General features: G+C 40.7%; 1 protein-coding gene and 1 non-coding gene across 6 annotated transcripts in view; both read right to left on the minus strand.

The window, feature by feature from the left end:
• cnot6l (CCR4-NOT transcription complex, subunit 6-like) overlaps positions 1 to 21,525 on the minus strand; it is a 96,104-nt gene that overhangs the window by 68,002 nt on the left and 6,577 nt on the right. For 2 of the 5 annotated variants that reach the window (XM_078543522.1, XM_078543506.1), the window contains exon 2: positions 2,477 to 2,574. The exons of 2 other annotated variants lie outside the window; for them this stretch is intronic. The gene's annotated coding sequence lies outside the window, so the exon portion shown is untranslated. Of the gene's footprint in view, positions 1 to 2,476; positions 2,578 to 21,525 lie in introns of all 5 variants that reach the window. One more of the 5 variants, XM_078543514.1, reaches the window with a different exon arrangement.
• On the minus strand, positions 13,873 to 13,978 carry LOC144689092 (U6 spliceosomal RNA). The gene has a single exon (XR_013578561.1). It is a non-coding gene; the product is annotated as a U6 spliceosomal RNA (small nuclear RNA).

A 21,525-nucleotide genomic window follows, 5' to 3' on the forward strand; every position in this document is an offset into this window, starting at 1 on the left:
TACAGAGTACTCTGTTCTTCGTAAAATCATCACAAATCTATGTTCATTTTCAGTACCATAAACCTATTCTGATCTATACTGGTTTGCTTTTTGCTATACTACTCTTGCTTAAAATCAATATATGCAAAATTGAAGACTTTGTAGGAAAATCAGAATATGCACTTTGTGGAAATCCGCACCCAACTACTGTACCTGTACTGGTAATGCAATCCACCTCACGCAACTGATTTAGCGCTCAGTTTACATCCTGCCTTTCAGATGTCACAGCAATCCATTACCTCACTATGCCAGCTAGGGAAATTCTACAGCACCTACCAACTGAAATTTGTCATCAAGGAAGAGTTTTTTTTTTCCCTCTCAAATGCTTTAAATAATCATCAACATTGGAATCAATGTCACCAGACTACAAAAGATAGCTGAAACATCTCTCAAAACAATCATAAATCAAAAACGTAGGAGAAATATTCCTTGTATTACATAGTTACTCCAGCAAGAAACATTTTCCAGCATCAATTTATGATGTATGAAGATAGACTTGAGTAAAATGAATTATGGGTAGGAAGGCTAGGAAGCCAAATTAAAAGAAAGTAGTTAATGAATTCAAGACAAAGAGGGCAAATTCATACAGAGTATTGAGTCCCTAAGGTATTGATCCAAGATCTACATGTTACCCATTTCAGTCGTCTTTCAGAAGTGCCAGACTTAAACAGAAATTCAATAACACTTCAAGAAACTGATTAAATGCTCAGAAGTTGTCAATGATTTACTTTCATCTGTCCAAGTCAGTTTGTATTGGCAAAATTCATCCAAGCTCAGAGAATGATTTTTCCAGCATCACCAAACTACATCAAACTTCAACAAATTGTGTCAGCTAAATCTACAACCATTTTCCAAATGAAGCAGATCTAGTATAATTAAAAAAAAATTCTCCTTATCTTCTCCAACACAACAACACCACCACAGTTAGAAGGGGTGGAGGGCTAGCCTTATCTGTCAAAGACAATCTGCTTGCTGGAGCAAGAGATATTAGCACATCAGCAGCAGCTGAAGCTGTTTGGATTCAATTAGTCCAAACCAATGCCCTCAGCTGTATGCTGGGAAACACAGATACAGAGTGGCAAATAAAATGAAGTTTTGTAGTGTGGTTGTTTAATGTCTCATCATGTCTCTCTCAAAATTTGCCTCACATGCACAAGGGCAAGCCTAGATCATGTGTCATAATTGGTGTGAGAACAATTGGGGATTTTAAAATCAACTCCACTTTTAATTTTAAGCAACATATTCCAATAGTGTTTGGGTAAATGTTTTTCCAAAATCACTCAATATCAGGAGCTTTGATGACCACATATTCCATTCTCTATACTAACCAGTTTTTACATGTCTAGTGCTTATAAAGAGCTTCATGCTCCTCTATACAAGGAGGTGCTGGTCCTTTCTGTAGTTCAATTTTAATTCCTACTTCCATCAACTTGACAATAATTACAAAGCTTCCATGGCATGCAATAAGAAAGAGCCATATCTATAAAAATAAGGATTTGAAGGGAATAAGTTACTTGATAGAATTAGATGGATTACCAAATAATACTTTGCACAAAAACAACTTTAGTAGATATCTGAGCTAATGGGTCAAAGTTATACAAAAGGAATCAATACTTCTCAATTCAAAACAGAAATGTCCAAAGAACACCAATTTGATAATGGCTAGGTCATTTAGAGTCTTTTTTAAAATTCCTCTTCCTTTGAAAAGAGGAATATCACAAACAGCACACATCCTACATCTCTATAATTCTCCTCCCTAAAGCTCCAGTTGTGACACTCCACTGCAGTACTGAAGGTTTCTCTGACGGTTCAGCACTTCATCTTTCTGATGAGACATTAAACTGAGGCCCCATCTGCCTGCTTGGGCAGACGTTTAAAGATCCTATGGCACTGTTTCAAAGAGCAGGAGTTATTCCCGGTATCCTGCCAACATTTATCCCTCAAATCAACATCACAGAAACAGATTATCTGGTCATTATCGCATTGGCGTTCATGGGAGCTTGCTATGCACAAATTGTGCTGCTGCAGTTTTTATATTACAATGATTACACTTGAAAAATACTTTATTAACCATAAAGCACTGGGACATTGTGCTCAGAAAGGTGCTATGTAAACTCAAGCCTTTCTTTCTTATACATGAATAACATTTTAGGGTAAGATCTTTGCCACTTCTGTATATTGATTTAAACATCTAACAGCAAGACAGCCACATGCATCACTCTAGGTCAAGCCACAGGATGACAATGCCTCCAATTTTATATGTGACATACTTGTCATTTGATGTTAAACCTCATTTTGGATCATTCATCACCCAAACACAAAGGTTTCAGTACTTTCCCCAAAATTTAACTTAACTCAGGGGTCAAAAAAATTCCAGCTTTAACTATTGTATATTAAAAACAAAACAGACATCGTTGAAGAAGCATGTTGCAGTTACCTTATTCCAGTTTCTGCTCTCAAACTCAGGCTGGGGTACGGCCCCATGTGTACAGCCAGCCTTCCATTACCTCACCCAAATGGCCATTCGTCATTTGCCTGCTTAGAAAGAGTGCATTAGCCAGCTATTTATCCATGCAAAGAGCAAGAAACATCAGAAAAAATTTTCATCTTAATCTCACTCAATATGGACACCTTCCAGCAAATCCCAAGGCATTTTTGCACTGGCACAAGTTTAGTTCAGACTGTGGGACAGCAGTGCTCGAGTGCAGTCTATGGTGCAACATTGCCTTAGTTTCTCATTAACGGCCTTAAAATGAGCTCGACAGCAGAGAAAGGAGACCATTCTAAGTCACTAAACTCACAAAATCTAAAGAGGTGAACAGGGTAGAATTTCAAGTACAGAATAAATCACTGGGACTTCATGGGGCTATAGTTTAGACGTCCCAGCTTCAGGTATACTTAATCAAAAGCACAACACATTTAACTGTCCCCAGTATCATATTCCAATAAAAATGAAATATGTTTAGCTTCCACCTTTGGAGTTTGGAATACAGTATAGACACAATGTCACAGAATTTACCAGCCTGGATGTCACAATGTTGATTCAAAAATCAATGTTGGCCCACATTTTGCTGTGGTAATGACAGCAAAACTGTGATGTTCACCATCATGACTTAAATCTGAATAGAACTTCGAGTGGCACACAGGCACAAAATAAAGTGGAAATCCAGACGTTATTGACACTGATTCTATGCTCCTCCAGAAGTTGCACTGTTGAGGCACCCCTAGATTGCAATTGTGCTTTAGCAGCAGATACACTGAAATTGAAACATAGGAAAATAGGAGTAGGCCATTCAACTCCTTAAGCCTACCCCAGCACTCCATTAGATCATGGCTGATCTTCTACCTCCCACATTGTCCCCATATCCCTCAATGTCTTTACAAATCTAGAAATCTTTCAATCTCTGTCTTAAACATACTCAATGACAGAGCCTCCACAGATCTCTGGGGTAAAGAATTCCAAAGGTTTACCATCCTCCGAGTGAAGAAATTCCTCCTCATCTCAATCCTAAATAGCCAGCCTCTTAGCCTGAGGCTACGCTGGTTCTGGACACCAGCCCCCAACCCAGTCAGGGGAAACATTCTTCCTGCAACTACACTTTTGAGCCCTATTAAGATTTTTGTAAGTTTCAATGAGATCACCTCTCATCCTTCTGAACCCCAGAGAATATAGGCCCAGTCTCCTCAAGCTCTCTTCATAGGACAAACCTGCCACAGAATCACAGAGTGCAGAAGAGGCCCTTCAGCCCATCAAGTCTACATCGACACATGAGAAACACCTGACCTACCAACCTAATCCTATTTACCAGCACTTGGTACGTCATAAAATTCAAGGCTATGGGCCAAGTGCTCATCCAGGTACTTTTTAAAGGATGTGAGGCAACCCGCCTCCAACACCCTCCCAGGCAGTGCATTCCAGACCATCACCACCCTCTGGGTAAAAAAGGTTTTCCTCACATCCCCCCTAAACCTCCTGCCCCTCACCTTGAACTTGTGTCCCCTCGTGACTGACCCTTCAACTAAGGGGAACAACTGCTCCCTATCCACCCTGTCCATGCCCCTCATAATCTTGTACACCTCGATCAGGTCGCCCCTCAGTCTTCTTTACTCCAATGAAAACAACCCAAATCCAACCTTTCTTCATAACTTAAATGTTTCATCCCAGGCAACATCCTGGTGAATCTCCTCTGCACCCTCTCCAGTGCAATCTCATCCTTCCTATAATGTGGCAACCAGAACTGCACACACTACTCCAGCTGTGGCCTCACTAAGGTTCTATACAACTCCAACATGACCTCCCTACTTTTGTAATCTATACCTCGATTGATAAAGGCAAGTGTCCCATATGCCTTTTTCACCACCCCACTAACATGCCCCTCTGCCTTCAGAGATCTATGGACACACACGCCACAACAGCAGTCATTCTGGTAAGCCTTTGCTGCGCTCCCTCCATGGCAAGTATATCCTTCCTTCAGTAAGGCGGCCAAAACTTTACGAAATACTCCAGGTGCAGTCTCACCAAGTCCCTAGACAATTGCAGCAAAACATCTTTACTCCTGACTCAAATCCTCTTGTAGCAAAAGGCCAACATACCATTTGCCTTCGTAATTGGTGCTGCACCTGCATGTTAGCTTTCTGTGACTTATGAACAAGGACACCCAGGCCATAAGACCATAAGACATAGGAGCAGAAATTAGGCCATTCGGCCCATTGAGTCTGCTCCGCCATTCAATCATGGCTGATAAGTTTTTCAACCAGTGGGCAAAGAAGTGGCAGATGGAATACAACGTGGGGAAGTGTGAGGTCATGCACTTTGGTAGGAAGAATAGAGGCATAGACTATTTTCTAAATGGGGAGAGAATTCAGAAATCTGGAGTGCAAAGGGACTTGGGAGTCCTAGTCCAGGATTCTCTTAAGGTTAACTTGCAGGTTGAGTCGGTAGTTAGGAAGGCAAATGCAATGTTGGCATTTATTTCGAGAAGACTAGAATATAAAAGCAGAGATGTGCTGCTGAGGCTTTATAAGGCTCTGGTCAGACCACATTTAGAATATTGTGAGCAATTTTGGGCCCCGTATCTCAGGAAGGATGTGCTTGCCCTGGAGAGGGTCCAGAGCAGGTTCATGAGAACGATCCCAGGAATGAAAGGCTTAACATATGAGGAACGTTTGAGGATTCTGGGTCTATACTCGATGGAGTTTAGGAGGATGAGGGGGGATCTGATTGAAACTTACAGAATACTGAAAGGCCTGGATAGAGTGGAGGTGGGGAAGATGTTTCCATTAGTAGGAGACTAGGACCCGAGGGCACAGCTTCAGAGTAAAGGAAAGACCTTTTAGAACAGAAATGAGGAGAAACTTCTTTAGCCAGAGAGCGGTGAATCTATGGAATTCATTGCCACAGAAGGCTGTGGAGGCTAGGTCATTGAGTGTATTTAAGACCGAGATAGACAGGTTCTTGATTGGTAAGGCCCCTTTGGACATCAACACTTTTGCCATTTAAGAAATACTCTGCACCTCTGTTCCTCCTACCAGCTGGATAACTTCACACTTATCCACATTACATTCCATCTGCAATGTTCTTGCCCACCCAATTTGGCCTATCTAAATCCTCTTGCAGCTTCTTTGCATCCTCCTCACAACTCACATTCCCACCTAGTTTGTGTCATCAGCAAACATGGAAATATTACATTTGGTCCCCACATCAAAAAATTCCCAACAGGTTTGACAAAGATGATTTTCCTTTCATAAATTCATGCTGACTCTGCCCAATCCTACCATTATTTTCTAAGTGTCTCGTTATCACATCCTTTATAATAGACCCTAGAAATGATATAGATTAGCATGGGCCCTATGCAAGGAAGGCATGCAAATCTGAGTATTGCTGAAAAAAAAAGACATGTCAAAGCTTTTTGTCTTGTACTCATCAGGCCACTTCACAAGAATACCTATATTAGGGGAAACAATTTATACTGTGTATGAAAAGAGTGTTGATTGGTAGAGGCATTTCCATGGAGAATGCACAAGTGATGGTGAATGACAATTAACTGCCAAGTATTGTTTGAAATTTAAAACAGTCAGCTAGACCCTGATTGGTCATGGCATTACCCTGAAGAATGAGTCAGCAAATGGATGCGTGTACATTGCTCCTGTTTCAGCTAAACAAAATAAGTGACAGCCATTCACTGACTCACCTTGTTGAATGAGGTGTAACTGTGTTTTTAAAGTGGCATACCCTTGGTATACCTTGAAAAGCTAATACTGTAATTGTAGAATGTCAAATTTCTCCATGGTGATATATTTTAAAAATCCTCTTTCTTGAAAAAATCATTTAAATGTTTATTTTCACTTCTCTGTTAATCCAATCGCAATCATTTGTGAACTATTGTGTGTGAATACTTCAGTGTGATTTGCTCCTTACCAGCTTGCTGACATCACTGCTGATGCACACCAGTCCAACCTTCCTTTAACTACCTTTTTTTAAAACTATTTGTACATGTTTATAAAAGATTTTGGCTTCCCTTTTCTTAACCTTCAGATATATTCCTACACTCCTTTACTTTGCTCATCTCATTTTTTGATTCTCCTCTGTACTTTCCATATTCAGATTGATTTTCCACTGTATTATGAACCTTACATTTGTCGCAAGCCTCCATTTTCTGTTTAACTTCAATCTCCAGATCTTCAGTCCTCCAGAAGTTCCAGCTTTGGATGCCCTTTTGTATCGGAACCATCTTTGCTTTGAAGGCTACCCACTCTTCAGTTATTGTTTTGCCTAACAATTTTAGATTTCAATCCACCTGTGTCAAATTCCTTTTATAAATTCCTTAAATTAGCCCTCCTCCACTGAAGTATTTTTATGCTCGATTGTTCCTTGTTATTTTCCAAGTATCTAAATCTGGTATTATAATTGCTGTTCCCCAAATAATTCCCCATCGAAATATATTCCTCTTCATCTCCCAGACATTGTACCAATTCCTTCCCTTCTTTTCCCTTTACTCTGGTACTATTCTAGTCTATATTATGACAACTGAAGTCCCTTGTTATCACTATTCATTATCACTATTCAGCAGTTTTTGTATGTTTCTGTAATTTATCTGAAAATTTGCTGTCTATCTGCTTCTCACTGTTTGGTCATCTAGTGTCTCTCCAATGTTTCATCCTGGTGTTCATTATCTGCCATATTGGTTTAAACTTTCACCCACTGCACTGTTCAACCTCCACACAAAGACATTGGTCCCAGTCTATTTGAATTTGCAACTCATCCATCTTGAGCAGGTCCCAAAGTCCCAAGAATTTGAAGTCCTCCCTCCTGCGCCATTTCGCCGTCACATGCCCACCTGTTCTACCATATGCTCTTATATTCACTAGTATGTGGCATTCCAAATAATCTAAAGATGACTACCTCCAAGGTGCTGCTCAGTAATCTCCTTAGAAATTTCTGCTGAATTCCCTTTATTTGTGGCTCTCTTATATTTACAGCCCTTGTTCTGGTCTCACCCACAAGTGGAAGCCTCCTCTCGACATCAATCCGATCAAACATTTTCATAATTTTGAAAGATAGCAATCAGGTTTTTAAAGAAAAGAGATCCAGCCTGTTCGATCATTCTTGATACATATACCTCTCAGTTCTGTTATCATTCTTGTGAAAAAAATTTTGCACCTCATCCAGTTTTCTTTTTCTTTTCATAGTTATGGAAGCCAGAACTGTTCACAGTATTCCAAGTGTAGACTAACCAAAGTTCCATACAAGTTTAGCATTACTGCATTGCTTTTCAATTCTATCCTTCCAGAAATGAACCCCAATGCTCGTTTATATTTTTATGTCCTCATTAACTTCTGTTGCTACTTTTAGTAATTTGTGTATCTGTACTCCTAGATCCCTCTACTTCTCTACACTATTTAGACACTTATTTTTCCCAAGGAGTGTACAGCCTCCTTAATCTTCCTACAAAAATGTACCACATCACACTTATGGATATAGTGATGTGCATTTGCCAATTACACTCCCACACAGTCCTCACCTATATTAGCTGCATCCCCAACTTGGGTGCTGTAGGAAAATTTTGAAACTGTATTCCATCTGCTTATACTGACTGCTAACCTAGCCACCGTCTGTATATAATGACCCCCCTCCCCCCCTCCCTGGCTGCTGTCTGTATAAACCGTAGCTATTAGTTTGTGCTCTTCAAATCTCAGAAAGTGTATTAAGCAGAGGCTAAGACATGGTCTTGTCTTATTCTTATTGATTTTTTTTCTTTTTAAAAAAAACACAAGCAGGGTGGATTTTAAGAGTAAATAAAGCTTCTGATGGAAACCAATATGGAATGAAGGAGGAAAGATAGCAGAGGAAGTGTGGGGCCTTTAGTCTCTCAGTCTTTGTGGGGGGTTAGGCCATAAGTGGAAGTAGGGGAGAAAGCAGAAGTTTACAGATGAAGCAAGTTACAGCATGGATGTAGAGAGGGTAGCAGATAGCTCAAAAAGAAAAAATAGGTGGGATAGCAATGGGAGTGAACTAGTTGTAGGATGAAGCAGGAAAAGGCAAGGTAAATAGTTTGCAAAGGGAAGGGGGCCAGGTTTTCCCTGCAAACTCCCCCAAAAGCAACTCTTAGCTGCGCATTTCTCTGCAACTCACTTCACCCAATAGTGAAACAGAAAAACATGAAAAGGTAACAAAAAAGGGGAAGAGATCAGCTGAAGAGACAAGGAAATGAGAAAAACAGCAATATGGAGACAGCAGAGTCAGCCACGAGGGAGATCATATTCTTCCTGTCATGAGCAATGCCACAACAGAACAATGAATAGTCAAAACAAAATTTAATATATACTTTTTTGGTGGGGGAGGGAGGAGGAGGGAGAAAGAAGGGTGGGGCTAGGGGTTATGGTCAACAATACAAGTGTCATTTCAGCAGATCAGTTACACCACAGGCAAGGTGCGACATGAAATTCTTTACACTAACCCTTAACATGCTTTAACCCCAAATGTCAAAATGGCATTCTATTCTGCACCAATGTGTTATGTTAACTGTGAATATTTATTAAACAGGAAGTTCATACACTTTAGAAAGTACTTGTATTTAGATTTTTTTTTAAGACTGTAAAAAAGTGCCTGTGTACTGTGACCAAAATATTGAGATAAAAAGAAACAATTTTGGCTGAGATAATTACACTGAGCAATGTAATATACAGAAGCCACCTGGTAAGTCATGCCGACGAGAATTTCCAAAAAGATAGATTGTGTGAGCGGGCAAAACTGTGGCAGATTAATTTTGAAGCAGGCAAGTGCGAGGTCATCCAATTTTAACCAATAAATGGACAGATTTGAGTATTATTTAAATGGTGAAAGTTAGGAACAGTGGAAGTCAAGAGATTTAAAGGTCCATGCACATTCATCACTAAAATGAAGTAGTAAGGTACAAAAATCATAAAGGCTAATAGAACATTAGTCTATATAACGAGAAGGCTGGAATACAGAGGAAACTTTGCTACTATACAAAGTACTGGTTAGACCAAATATGGAGCACTGAGTACAGTTCTGGACACCGCAACTTTAAAAGCATACACTGACGTTGGAAGGAGTGCGACATAGATTCACCAGAACATTACCAGGGCCCTAAGGGTTAGATTATGAAGAGGGATTACATACACTAGGTTTATTTTCCCCAAAATATAGGCCAGGGGGTGATCTGAACAAGGTTTTAAGATTTTAAAAGCAATTGATCAGGTATATAGCAAGAAACTTGATCTGCTGGTGGAGGAGTCTAGGTCAAGGGCCACGGAAATCAGAGCCAAGCCAACGTTAACTGTGTTCCTCTCCGTAGATACTCTCAGACCTGCTGAGTTTTTCCAGGTATTTTTGTTTTTCATTCAGGAGAGAAGTTGGGAAACTCTTCTTCATACAAGGGTGGGAAAAAAGACAGAACTATCTTCCACAAAAGGCAATAGATGCTAGTTCAATTAAATAATTTTGAGATCCATACATTTTTTGCTCTGCAAGCGATATGAAGCCAAGGTAGGTGGATGATGTTGAGATGCAGATCAGCCATGATCTCACTCAACGTACTTGAGGGAATGAATGGCTTACTCTCATTCCTATGTTGCATGTTACACTTTGCTATGATTAACTCAACATTTAACACCATAACATTAAGTTGGCCTGAATGAAGTTGGTAACATTCACAAAAGGTCAACAGAACAAAGAGCTGCATTGTAATTTTTTTTAAGAATATGGAAACACTGTAAAGCACTTGCCATTGAATATTTTATATGGTAATTCACGTCACGTTTATGTTTATCAAAGCAGCCATGCATTTATTTACTCTATAGGTGGGCGAGAGAAACCACATACTTTTTTTTCTATTGATTTCCCAGAATTCAAGCAAAATCATTCCTTGTACAGACCTTTTATGCCCCGACAGTATCAGCACCTGGTTGCTTTTAGAGCCCTGGGAGTCAAGTGGAAAACACAAAAATATATAAAGGAATATGAAGTAATGTGATTATTTGGGGATTAAAACATTGCCAACCATAGACTTCAGGGCTTTTAGCAGAGATGAACAATCTTTCCTAAAGTGGCACAGAAACAAGAGTAGGCCATTAGCCCCTTGCATTCAATGAGATCATGGGGTCATTGACCTGAAATGTTAACTGTTCTTTTCTCTTTCCACAGATGCTGCCACAACAAGCTGAGTATTTCCAGCATTTCCTGCTTATTTCAGATTTCCAGTATCCATAGCATTCTCCTTTTCACCTAGTTTGTGTAATCTACGCTGCACCCCTCCAAGGCCAATATATGCTTCTTAAGTACTCAAGACATGAAGTCTAACCTGGGTTTTATACAGCTAAAGCTGGACTTCTACCCACTTGTATTCTATTCCTCTAGATACAAAGGCCAGCATTCCATTGGGCTTTCTGATTATCTTCTGCATTTGTCCATGACATTTTAATGATCTATGTATCTGGACCCCCAAGGCTCGTTGGATCTCCACAGTTTCTAGCTTTTCACCATTTAGAAAGTACCCTGTTCTGTTCTTTTTAGATCCAAAGTGGATGGCCTCACATTTGCCTGTACCGAAATCTATTTCCCATGCATAGCTTGGCCATTCACTTATCTATCAATGTCTTTGTAATTTTAAGCTTCCATCTACACTGCAATGCCTCTTACCTTCCTGCCATTGGCAATTTTGGATATGTGGTTTTTATGAAGTAAAGGTTTTAATGGGAATTGCAGAGCTTAATCCTCAGCAGCTGAACGCAGAGTCACCAATGGTGAAGCAAAGGAAACAGGGAATGAGCAAGTGGCAGAATGGGAGGAACAGAGCATGCGCAGAAGGTTATAGGTCTGAAGTATGTTACAGAGAGGGACAAGGCCAGGAAGTGATTTTAATTCAAGCAGTGAGCATTTTGAAATACAAAGCATTGTGAGACCAGGAGTCAATGTAGATCAGCAAGCATCTTTTGTTTTGGGCGTATCAAACTATAAATACCATGTAAAACTTGATTTTTGATCACTAGGTAATTTTTTAAAACAATGTTAGGTATCTTTTAATTTCTAAATTTTTTCAAAGTTCTTTGCCCTTCACATAATATAAACACCATTGACCACACCATCTCCCGCTGACATCTCTCTCCACAAACCAGCTCGATGTGGGTTCCCTTGCATGATTCAATTCCTACTGCTGCAAACACATCCAGTGCATCCTCAACAACTGCTTCTCTTCCCAACCCTTCAAAGGCAATTCTCCATCTATCTTCAGACCTCTCCTCTTTCACATGATGCTCCTTTGCAATATTATCCCCTGGTCGAGTCAACATAATCACATGGAAGCTGAAGATACCCACTCTACTGCTTCTCTCAACCACAGGGCTGCATCAGTGCTGTCGGACTGCCCGGAATCAAGGCTTGAACAAGACAACTTCCTCCAGCTCAACATCAAGAACAAAGTCAACCACTGATATTGAGCCCATACTTTATAAGCAACTTACTGATCTCTAATTCTTCCAAATAATCTGTAAACAAATTATTTTCATTGCTCAAGCAATGGTCTTAAAAAAAACAGCAAGTTAGCAAATAAATATTCACAACTGTTCTTCAAGAACCCAGAGTACCCATGAGAAAGATCAACAGAAATATTCTAATGAGAGAGAAAAAAAATTAACTCAGACAGATCACCAAACTGCATGTCTGACAGGCACTTCAGTGAGGGCTCATCCAGAATATTACACAAAGAAATGCAGACGTTTTTTTCACATCACAATCATTCTTGTCTTTCTCATTGCACTCCCTGAATTTAAAAAAGTCATGCCTCCACTTTTTCTGCACAGCTCTAGATAAATTAGCACACTTTCAAGATAATGAATTAATTCTCTTGTCTGAATGAAAAGAAAAAAAAACATGCAAGTCAGAACAAAGAGATTTCCCCTTTAGGACCATTGCACATAATAAGAACTTAAATTATTTAAAAAGGAATTTGAAACAGTTGCAGATATACAAAGTTAATTTTGAAATACCAAAATGGCAAAACTAAGCTATAAAGTTAGCAATTTACGGCTTTCCTGTAAAATTGACCAGAATTAAGAAATCAATCCCTAGAAGCCAACAATAAAACTTCCCAAGAGGCTTCACAAAGAGAGCTATGGGACTAAAGTTAGACATTGCTGAAGCTTCAGGAATTGTGTGGCTTAAACACGGGAATGCAAAGGAGACCTGGGAAAGCTACCTCCTGGATCATGGACTCTTATCTGGAGGCTCTGCTGCAGGATCTGAGGAAGTGAAGTGACGTAATGGGCCATAACTTCTGAGCTCCAGGGCAGTGTAACTGGGGGGTACCCCAAAGATACGCTAGGGAACCCCCTACACCCCCTCCAAACCCTAGAAGTTCCCAGGTAATGTTTGCTAAGGATGGGAGGAAGGCACCAGTCTCTCAAACCAAGCAGGCTTGATTGAAGTCACTGAGGAATTGAGAAAGAGTGTCTGCAACAAGCAATTTAAGAACTTAAGATCAGGAAAGGAGAGTGGTGTAACAGTTGAAAAACTGCAAACTCCCACACTCTGAATTCCAAAACATTCTCCTGCACAGCAATCCTCAGAACACACCTTGCAGCCCCACTTATCCCTCTCTCTCCACGAACCTCCTTACATCTGCATCCCAAATATCCAACACTCACACTTTGAAGAATATAGATCTCACATGGTACAGTTTGCTGTAACTTGAATTCGCCAGATGTTGTATGCCAGGAATTTTTGCAAGACCAAAAGACTTTTCAAAATAAACACTGCTGAATGTTGCTAGCAGTTTTCACAGATAGCAAGGCCTATGGACCATTAGAGAAGTTCTTGTGGTGCAGTGGGTAGAATCACTGCCTCTTGGGCCAGAAGCTCCTGGTTCAAGCCCCATCCCAGGACTTGATGGTGAAAAAGGTGCATTCATAACGCAGCCAAGCAGGTTGAGTATCAATCTGCAAATCCTTCCAACACACACCAATAGCAGGTGGTAAGAGCAGGAGATATTCCTGATCAGCCATGTGATGGAAAGGACATTGGAGCCTCTACCGTCACTATCCATAGCTTCAAAACATGCAGGTAAGAGTGCATGTTACCACAGCAACTTGGAGTTAGTGAACTGTAACACACCAGCACCAGCATGAACTACTTAAAAAAAACACTTTGAAGATCGTTCAGTTAACTTTGCTGAATTAAGATGCCTGCTGGAATGTAAAAGTTAATTAGTGTGTCGAACCATAGCAATTATGACTTGGATAGTGGAATACTGATCAAAATTAAAATTTGCCAACACTACCAAACTTGAAAGTGTGCCTGAGAATTTTATTTTATTTTTTTTTATGGAACGCTTCACGAATTTGCATGTCATCCTTGCGCAGGGGCCATGCTAATCTTCTCTGTATCGTTCGAATTTTAGTAATAGGACATAGCAGAATGGGCAGACAAGTGACAGATGGAATTTAACAGCTATCCCTCGTTTAGCACTCCTAATTTGATTGGCATACTAAACGAGAAACAATTTACCATAATAAACCATAAAAATTAGAGGTCCTACCTCATTGTATTAGAAAGCTATTGGCTGCCTTGAACCTAACTAGCCAAAATATCCCCTTTATTCTTACTCGTCGCACGACTGCTTGTATTTATCTACCGCCTGCCACTTCGTGCTAGCTGGCCCTCCTGGTGCCATCCCGCATGCCTCACTAAATTGGCCCTCGCCCTGTGAGCAAAGGCTCAGGAGTGCCGCCAAGCAGAAATTGGGTTGGGCTAGCAAGCAAAACAGTGGGAAGTGTTTAAAGAATAGATTCAGCACTGAGCACACGCTATTCAAATAAGTTCCCAAATTGACAAACCATGCCAAAATGAAAACAAGCTAATAGAACATGCTCCAAAATGGGGAATATCTGTAAAGAGAAGTGTAAAGTGATGCATTTTGGCAAAAGGCATAGGGAGAGGCAATCTAAACTAAGTTACAGGCAAGAACACGAGCTTCAAAGGCTGTGTTGCCTGTGCAGTGCCATGGTTAAGGACATCTCTACAGGGCTGGAGAGGAACTTTCAGTGGGAGGGGAAGGATCCAGTTAGCATGGACCACATGGGTGCAAACAACATAGCAAAATTTCTTTCTTAGTTCCACTTATAGGAGTATGAGCAGCCAAGACAAAAGGTAATAACCATGATAACTACATGAGCCACAAGCAAATTGGCATGGGGTAAATAAGATCAGAGAGTTGAATGTGCGGCTCAAAGATTGTTTTGGGGGAAATGGATTTTGATTCCACTAGGACTGGGGAAAGAGAGAGCTAGTCCATTGGGACAAAATTCAACGGGACTAGTGTATTGGCAAATCAAATAACTAAGGTTGCAGAGAAGGCTTTAATCAAAATAGTAGGGGGTGAGTTGATGTGAGGGGAAATTTTGAAAGTTTAAAAGAAAGGACAAGGTGCAGGAGCAACACGGGCAACGATCATCAGAATGTGACAAGAAGGGATAGAGCGTACAAACATAAGAGCACACCAGAAGACATGAAATGGTGGCAGCAGTAAAACCCAAATGCTTATAATGAATTTAATGCTGAATTAGATTGAAAAAAATCAACCAAGTGTGAGCAAGAGAAAAACAGTGAATCGTACAAAATCAAAATGACCACCACCACAGAAATGAATGCACAGCTCCAGTCCATAAGTGCGAGGCTGATTATGTCATAGAGGCTTTTCAGGAGTTTAAAACAAAAGTGCAGACTGACATTCAGTAGCTTTCTAAAAAGGCACTGGTGAAGAGGAAAGGGTTAGCTACATCTTTTTGTGGCAGGAAAGGGTTAAGCTTCTTAATAGTTTGGAGATGAGTGAGGATGACAGTAAAAACCCAGGCAAAATTTTTGAAAAATTCAGCACACGTCGCTAGCCAAAGTCAAATCATCAGATCTACTGTTATGGATTTCAAACCCTAAGCCAGGAATCAGGTGAGCCTGTTGACAATTTTTTTTTATTATAAGCAAGATTGAAAAATGCAGCCAGGAAACGTAAAATCAAGGAAACAGGTGAAAGGCTAATAGATCAGCTCATTTGGGGCTTTTTACATCCTGAACTACAAAAAGATTTCATTGTAAAAAATATGCTTATAATATCACAGGTTGTAAACACTACCAGGGTACATGAAGCCACAAGGAGACAGATGAAGATGCTGACTACCCAAATAACTAGACATCAATTAAGTCAAGAGAAAGGCAGCAGGATTGATGCTCTGAAACAGCAACTAAAAATGCACACCAGAGATAAAAATATGCAAGAGCTGTGGACAATCATATGAGTTCACAGACAGAAGGAAATGTCCTGCATATGGATCAAATTGTAGAGCTTGTGGAAAAACCCAATCACTGGAAAAAGATGTGCAGGGCAAAGAAAGAAGATCATAAATGAGTTCAGATGTACAGCAAATGAGAAGTAAAAGGCGGCAAAATATTCATACCCTAGATGACCATGAGCTTGAGGACACGATAGGCATAGGAACCATACAACTGAATATAAAGGCTGGCTAACAGATTTCCCGAGAAAAGAAATTTGTACAACCATTCAGGTCAGGAAAAGGGTGAAAAATAAGCTATCCCCCGGCCCCTCACCAACCCCTCCCTCAACTATAAATCTGTGCTCTGGTATCAATCTTCAGTTTCAGAATAACATCATCCCCCTCATGCCGTATCAGAAGAACTTTCCTGAAAAGAAGACAACAGTTACCTAAGGAAAAGGTGTTCTGAAACCAAGCAACAGCATACAGGGGAAGCTGAAATTTGACAGTTAGGAACAACCCAAATCTGTTTTAATGAGATGATTGGGTGCTTTGAAGGTTTTGAGTATATCACTATTGACCTAGCTCTGAAACCAGTGATTCATCCCCCACGTAAAGTACCAATAGGACTAAAAGGAAAGCTTAGAAGAGAGCTCAACAGATGAAGAAAGCTACTGAATGTCAGTCTGCACTTTTGCTTTAAACTTCTGAAATGCCTCTATGACATCATCAGCCACATACTGATCATGGACTAGAGCTGTGCATTCATTGCTGTGACGGTGACCATTTTGGTTTTGTACGATTCACTGTTTTTCTCTTGCTCACACTATTTCAGGTTGGTTTTTTTTTCCCCAATCTAATTCAGCATTAAATTCATTTTAAACATTTGGGTTCACCAGAGTCAACAGATTTCATCGTGGTGAAAGAGAAGCCAAATGGACAGCTAGGAATTTGCCTGGATCCCAAAGATCATTCAAGCAATAAAGAAGAATCACTCCACTAATCCACCACTGGAAGAGATCTTTCCAGCACTGGCAGGGCAGAAGTGTTCAGCAAGCTTGATACCAGAAATGCTACTGGGGCATGTAGCTTGATGGGGAATCTTTGCTGTTGACAGCATTCAACACACCCTTTGGCTGATACAGGTTCCTGTTTGCAGATGATACAAAGAAAGGTGGAGGGACAGGTCCCTCCACCTTTGAGGAGGCGGGGAGGCTGCAGAAGGATTTGGACAGGTTAGGAGAATGGGCAAAGAAGTGGCAGATGGAATACAATGTGGGGAAGTGTGAGGTCATGCACTTTGTTAGGAAGAATAGGGGCATAGACTATTTTCTAAATGGGGAGAGAATTCAGAAATCTGGAGTGCAAAGGGACTTGGGAGTCCTAGTCCAGGATTCTCTTAAGGTTAACTTGCAGGTTGAGTCAGTAGTTAGGAAGGCAAATGCAATGTTGGCATTTATTTCAAGAGGACAAGAATATAAAAGCAGGGATGTGCTGCTGAGGCTTTATAAGGCTCGGGTCAGACCACATTTAGAATATTGTGAGCAATTTTGGGCCCTGTATCTCAGGAAGGATGTTCTGGCCCTGGAGAGGATCCAGAGGAGGTTCATGAGAACAATCCCAGGAATGAAAGGCTTAACATATGAGGAACGTTTGAGGACTCTGGGACTATACTCGATGGAGTTTAGAAGGATGAAGGGGGATCTGATTGAAACTTACAGAATACTGAAAGGCCTGGATAGAGTGGACGTGGGGAAGATGTTTTCATTAGAAGGAGAGACTAAGACCCGAGGGCACAGCCTCAGAGTAAAGGGAAGACCTTTTAGAACAGAGATGAGGTGAAACTTCTTTAGCCAGAGAGTGGTGAATCTATGGAATTCATTGCCACAGAAGGCTGTGGAGGCCAGGTCATTGAGTGTATTTAAGACAGAGATAGATAGGTTCTTGATTGGTAAGGGGATCAATGGTTACGGGGAGAAGGTGGGAGAATGGGGTTGAGAAACTTATCAGCCATGATTGAATGGCGGAGCAGACTCGATGGGCCGAATGGCCTAATTTCTGCTCCTATGTCTTATGGTCTTTTGGCCATGAAGTGAGCCAGGATATGTTCCAGCCAAAAGTAGATGATACATACCGAAGTTGTAAAGGAGCAGTCACCAGATCACTGTGTAGATGATAAAGATCATGACCACCACCTACTTGAAGCAGTGGGGAAAACCAGAAAAGCCAGGATCAAGCAGACAAACGCATTGTGAAGGTGACAGAATTCCAATTCTTCAGCATGGTGTATACATCTGACGGTCAAGCCAAGTCCTGTAGAAGTCACAGCTATCTTGGAGATGGAAGCTCCAAGAGACAAGAAAGAGCAGAGAAGTTTCCTTGGCCTGATCCAGTACGAGTCATTTCGTACCTCACATATTGGACCACACAACAAATTTACAAGAGCAGTCACAGAACAGGAGTTTCAACAAACTCAAAGTAGTGTGCAAGGAGACAAGTCTGCCATACTACAACAAAGAGAAACATTTCACTCTGCAAGTAGATGCTTCTACATAAAGGACTGAGAGCAGCCCTGGTACAAGAGGGGAAACCAATAGCATTCACATCCAAAGCTCTAATGTCAGCTGAGAGCAGATATGCCAAAGAAAGAGAGCTTTTGGCAGTCATGTACGCATGTGAGAAACTCCATACATATCTCTACAGGAGAAAGTTCATAATGGAGAGTGATCATCGTCCATTGAAGAGTCTGTGAAAAGCACCAGCAAGACTGCAGAAATTACTCGAGGCTTCAGAGTTATGACTTCACTCTGAAATACAAGCCAGGAACAGAAATAGTACATAGGAGAAACATGACATAAAAGATTTAGGTATAAAGATCCATCACCTCGTGAATGTAACACCACCAAAACTGAGTCAAATTAAAGCTGGGATCAGCAAAGATGAAGAGTTACAGATGCTCTCTCAGCAAGAGATCCAGGGGTGACCCAATAAGACACAGCAAACACAGCCAGCAAAACAGTAGTACTATACTATCAGAGAACTTCCAAAGTTCCCTAGATTCTAGAAAAGTCCCAATAGATTGGAAAACCATAAACATAATACGCTTATTCAAGAAAGGACGGAGGCAGAATAGGCTAACTGGCTTATAGTTTCCTAACATCTGTCATTGGGAAAAAGCTGGAATCCATTATAAAGGAAGTAGTAAGAGGACATTTAGAGCACAGTGAACACACATACGAACTAGGAGCAGGAGTAGGCCACTCGGCCCTTCAAGCCTGCTCTGCCATTCAATAAGATCAGAACTGATTTAATTGTAACCTCTCACCTATCCCGACGACCTTTAACCCCCCTTGCTAATCACGAATCTATCTAGTTCTGCCTTAAAAGTATTTGAAGACCCTGCTTCCATTGTCTTTTGAGAAAGAGAGTTTGAAAGACTCAACACTCAAAAAATTTCTCCTCATCTCTGTCTTAAATGAGCGACCCCTTATTTTTAAACCATGATCCCTAGATTGTCCCACAAGAGGAAACATCCTCTCCAAATCCACTCTGTCAAGACCCCTCAGGATCTTATATGTTTCAATCAAGTCACCTCTTACTCTTCTAAACTCCAGTGGATACAAGCATTTCCTCAAAAGACAACTCATCTATTGCTGGTATTAGCCTAGTAAACCTTCTCTAAACTGCTTCTAACGCATTTACATCTTTCCTCAAATAAGGAGACCAATACTGTTCACAGTACTCCAGATGTGGCTTCACCAGCACCCTATGCAACTGAAGCATAACCTCCCTACTTTTGTATTCAATTCCCCTGGCAATAAACGATAACATTCTATTAGCTTTCCTACTTAACTGCTGTACTTGCATATGAGCCTTTTCTGATTCATGCATTAGGACACCCAGATCCCTCAATCTCAGAGCTCTGCAATCTCTCACTATTTAAATAACATGCTTCTTTGTTATTCTTCCTGCCAAAATGGACAATTATACATTTTCCCACACTATACTCCATTTTCCAGGTCTTTGCCCACTTACTTAACCTATCTATGTCACTTCGTAGCCTCCTTACGTCCTCTTCACAACTTACTTTCCTACCTATCTTTTGAGTTGTCAATAAATTTAGCAACCATATCATCTGTTCCCTCATCCAAGTCATTGATATAAATTGTAAAAAGTTGAGGTCCCAGACTGATCCCTGTGACACACCACTCATTACATCCCGCTAACCAGAAAAAGACCCATCACAGCTACCCTATGTTTCTAGTTAGCTAGCCAATCTTCTATCCATGCCAATGTTACCTCCTACACTGTGAGCTTTTATTGTCCGCAATAACCTTTGATGTGACACCTTATCAAATGCCTTCTGGAAATCGAAGTACAGTAGATCCACCGGTTCCTCTTCATCTACAGCACATGTGACTGCTTCAAAAAACTCCAATATATTGGTTAAAACAGGATTTCCTTTTCATAAAACCATGCTGACTCTGCCTGATTACTTTATAATTCATCTAAGTGCTTATTTAGCATAGAACCATAGAAAAGTTACAGCACAGAAGGAGGCCATTCGGCCCATCTTCTCCATGCCAAGCCAAGGACACCTAGGTGCCCTTTCTAATCCCACCTTCCTGCACCCAGTCCATAGCCCTGCAGCTTACAGCACTTTAGGTGCAGATCCAGGTACTTTTTAAAAGAGTTTAAAGTTTCTGCCTCTACCACCAACTTGGGCAGCGAATTCCAGACACCCACTACCTTCTGCATAAAAAAAGTTCTTCCTCATGTCCCCCCTACACCTTCTGCCACTTATTTTGAATCTATATCCCCTGGTTCTAGAATTCTCCATAAAGGGAAACAATTTTATCCTGTCCACTATCTATTCCCCTCATAATTTTGTACACTTCAATCAGTCACCTCTCAGCCTTCTTTGTTCTAAGGAAAATAACCCCAACCTATCCAATCTCTCCTCGTAGCTACACTTTTCTAACCCTGGCAACATTCTTGTAAACCTCCTCTGCACTCTCTCCAGAGCTATTACGTCCTTCCTGTAATGTGGTGACCAGAACTGCACACAATACTCCAGCTGTGGCCTCACCGGTGTTTTATACAATTCCAACATTACATCCTTACTTTTATATTCTATACCTCTGCCAATGAAGGAGAGCATTCCATATGCCTTCTTATATTGGCACCCAATACACTATATGCTTAAAGCAATACATTTTAACTTTGTGATATAAATTCTTCATATTAAATTCTTTACATACTGCAGTCACCAATGGCAGTGGTAGAGCTGTAATCACCAGGACTTCACCCTTGTGCTATACACCTCAAAGCTTCCTCTTCAGATACAACCCAAGTTTCAAAAGGACACATTGATAATTGTATTTTTGGCTTTCGTTTTCCCCACAGTTCAAGTGCATGGTATGAAACTCTCAGACTATTTACTGAAATCCTATTGGCATTATGCTCACAAACTAGAGATATCTTGGGGGTAGATAAGCATCATTCATGCATTAACTTTCTGCTGCAAATAATCCATTGATAGTAGGCTGCTGAGACTGGCCAGGTTGCCTTGTTTGATTATCCTTAGTAAGGATGTGAACGCTAGGCACAGGCATGCCCAAACTGCAACTGACAGGATGGCCAACAAATGAAACTCACCATATATTAGTGCTGCCATTCTTTCACACGAATTGTGTCTGCAAC

This window comes from Cetorhinus maximus, chromosome 1, assembly GCF_964194155.1.
Source record: "Cetorhinus maximus chromosome 1, sCetMax3.hap1.1, whole genome shotgun sequence".
Taxonomy (NCBI): Eukaryota; Metazoa; Chordata; class Chondrichthyes; order Lamniformes; family Cetorhinidae; genus Cetorhinus; species Cetorhinus maximus.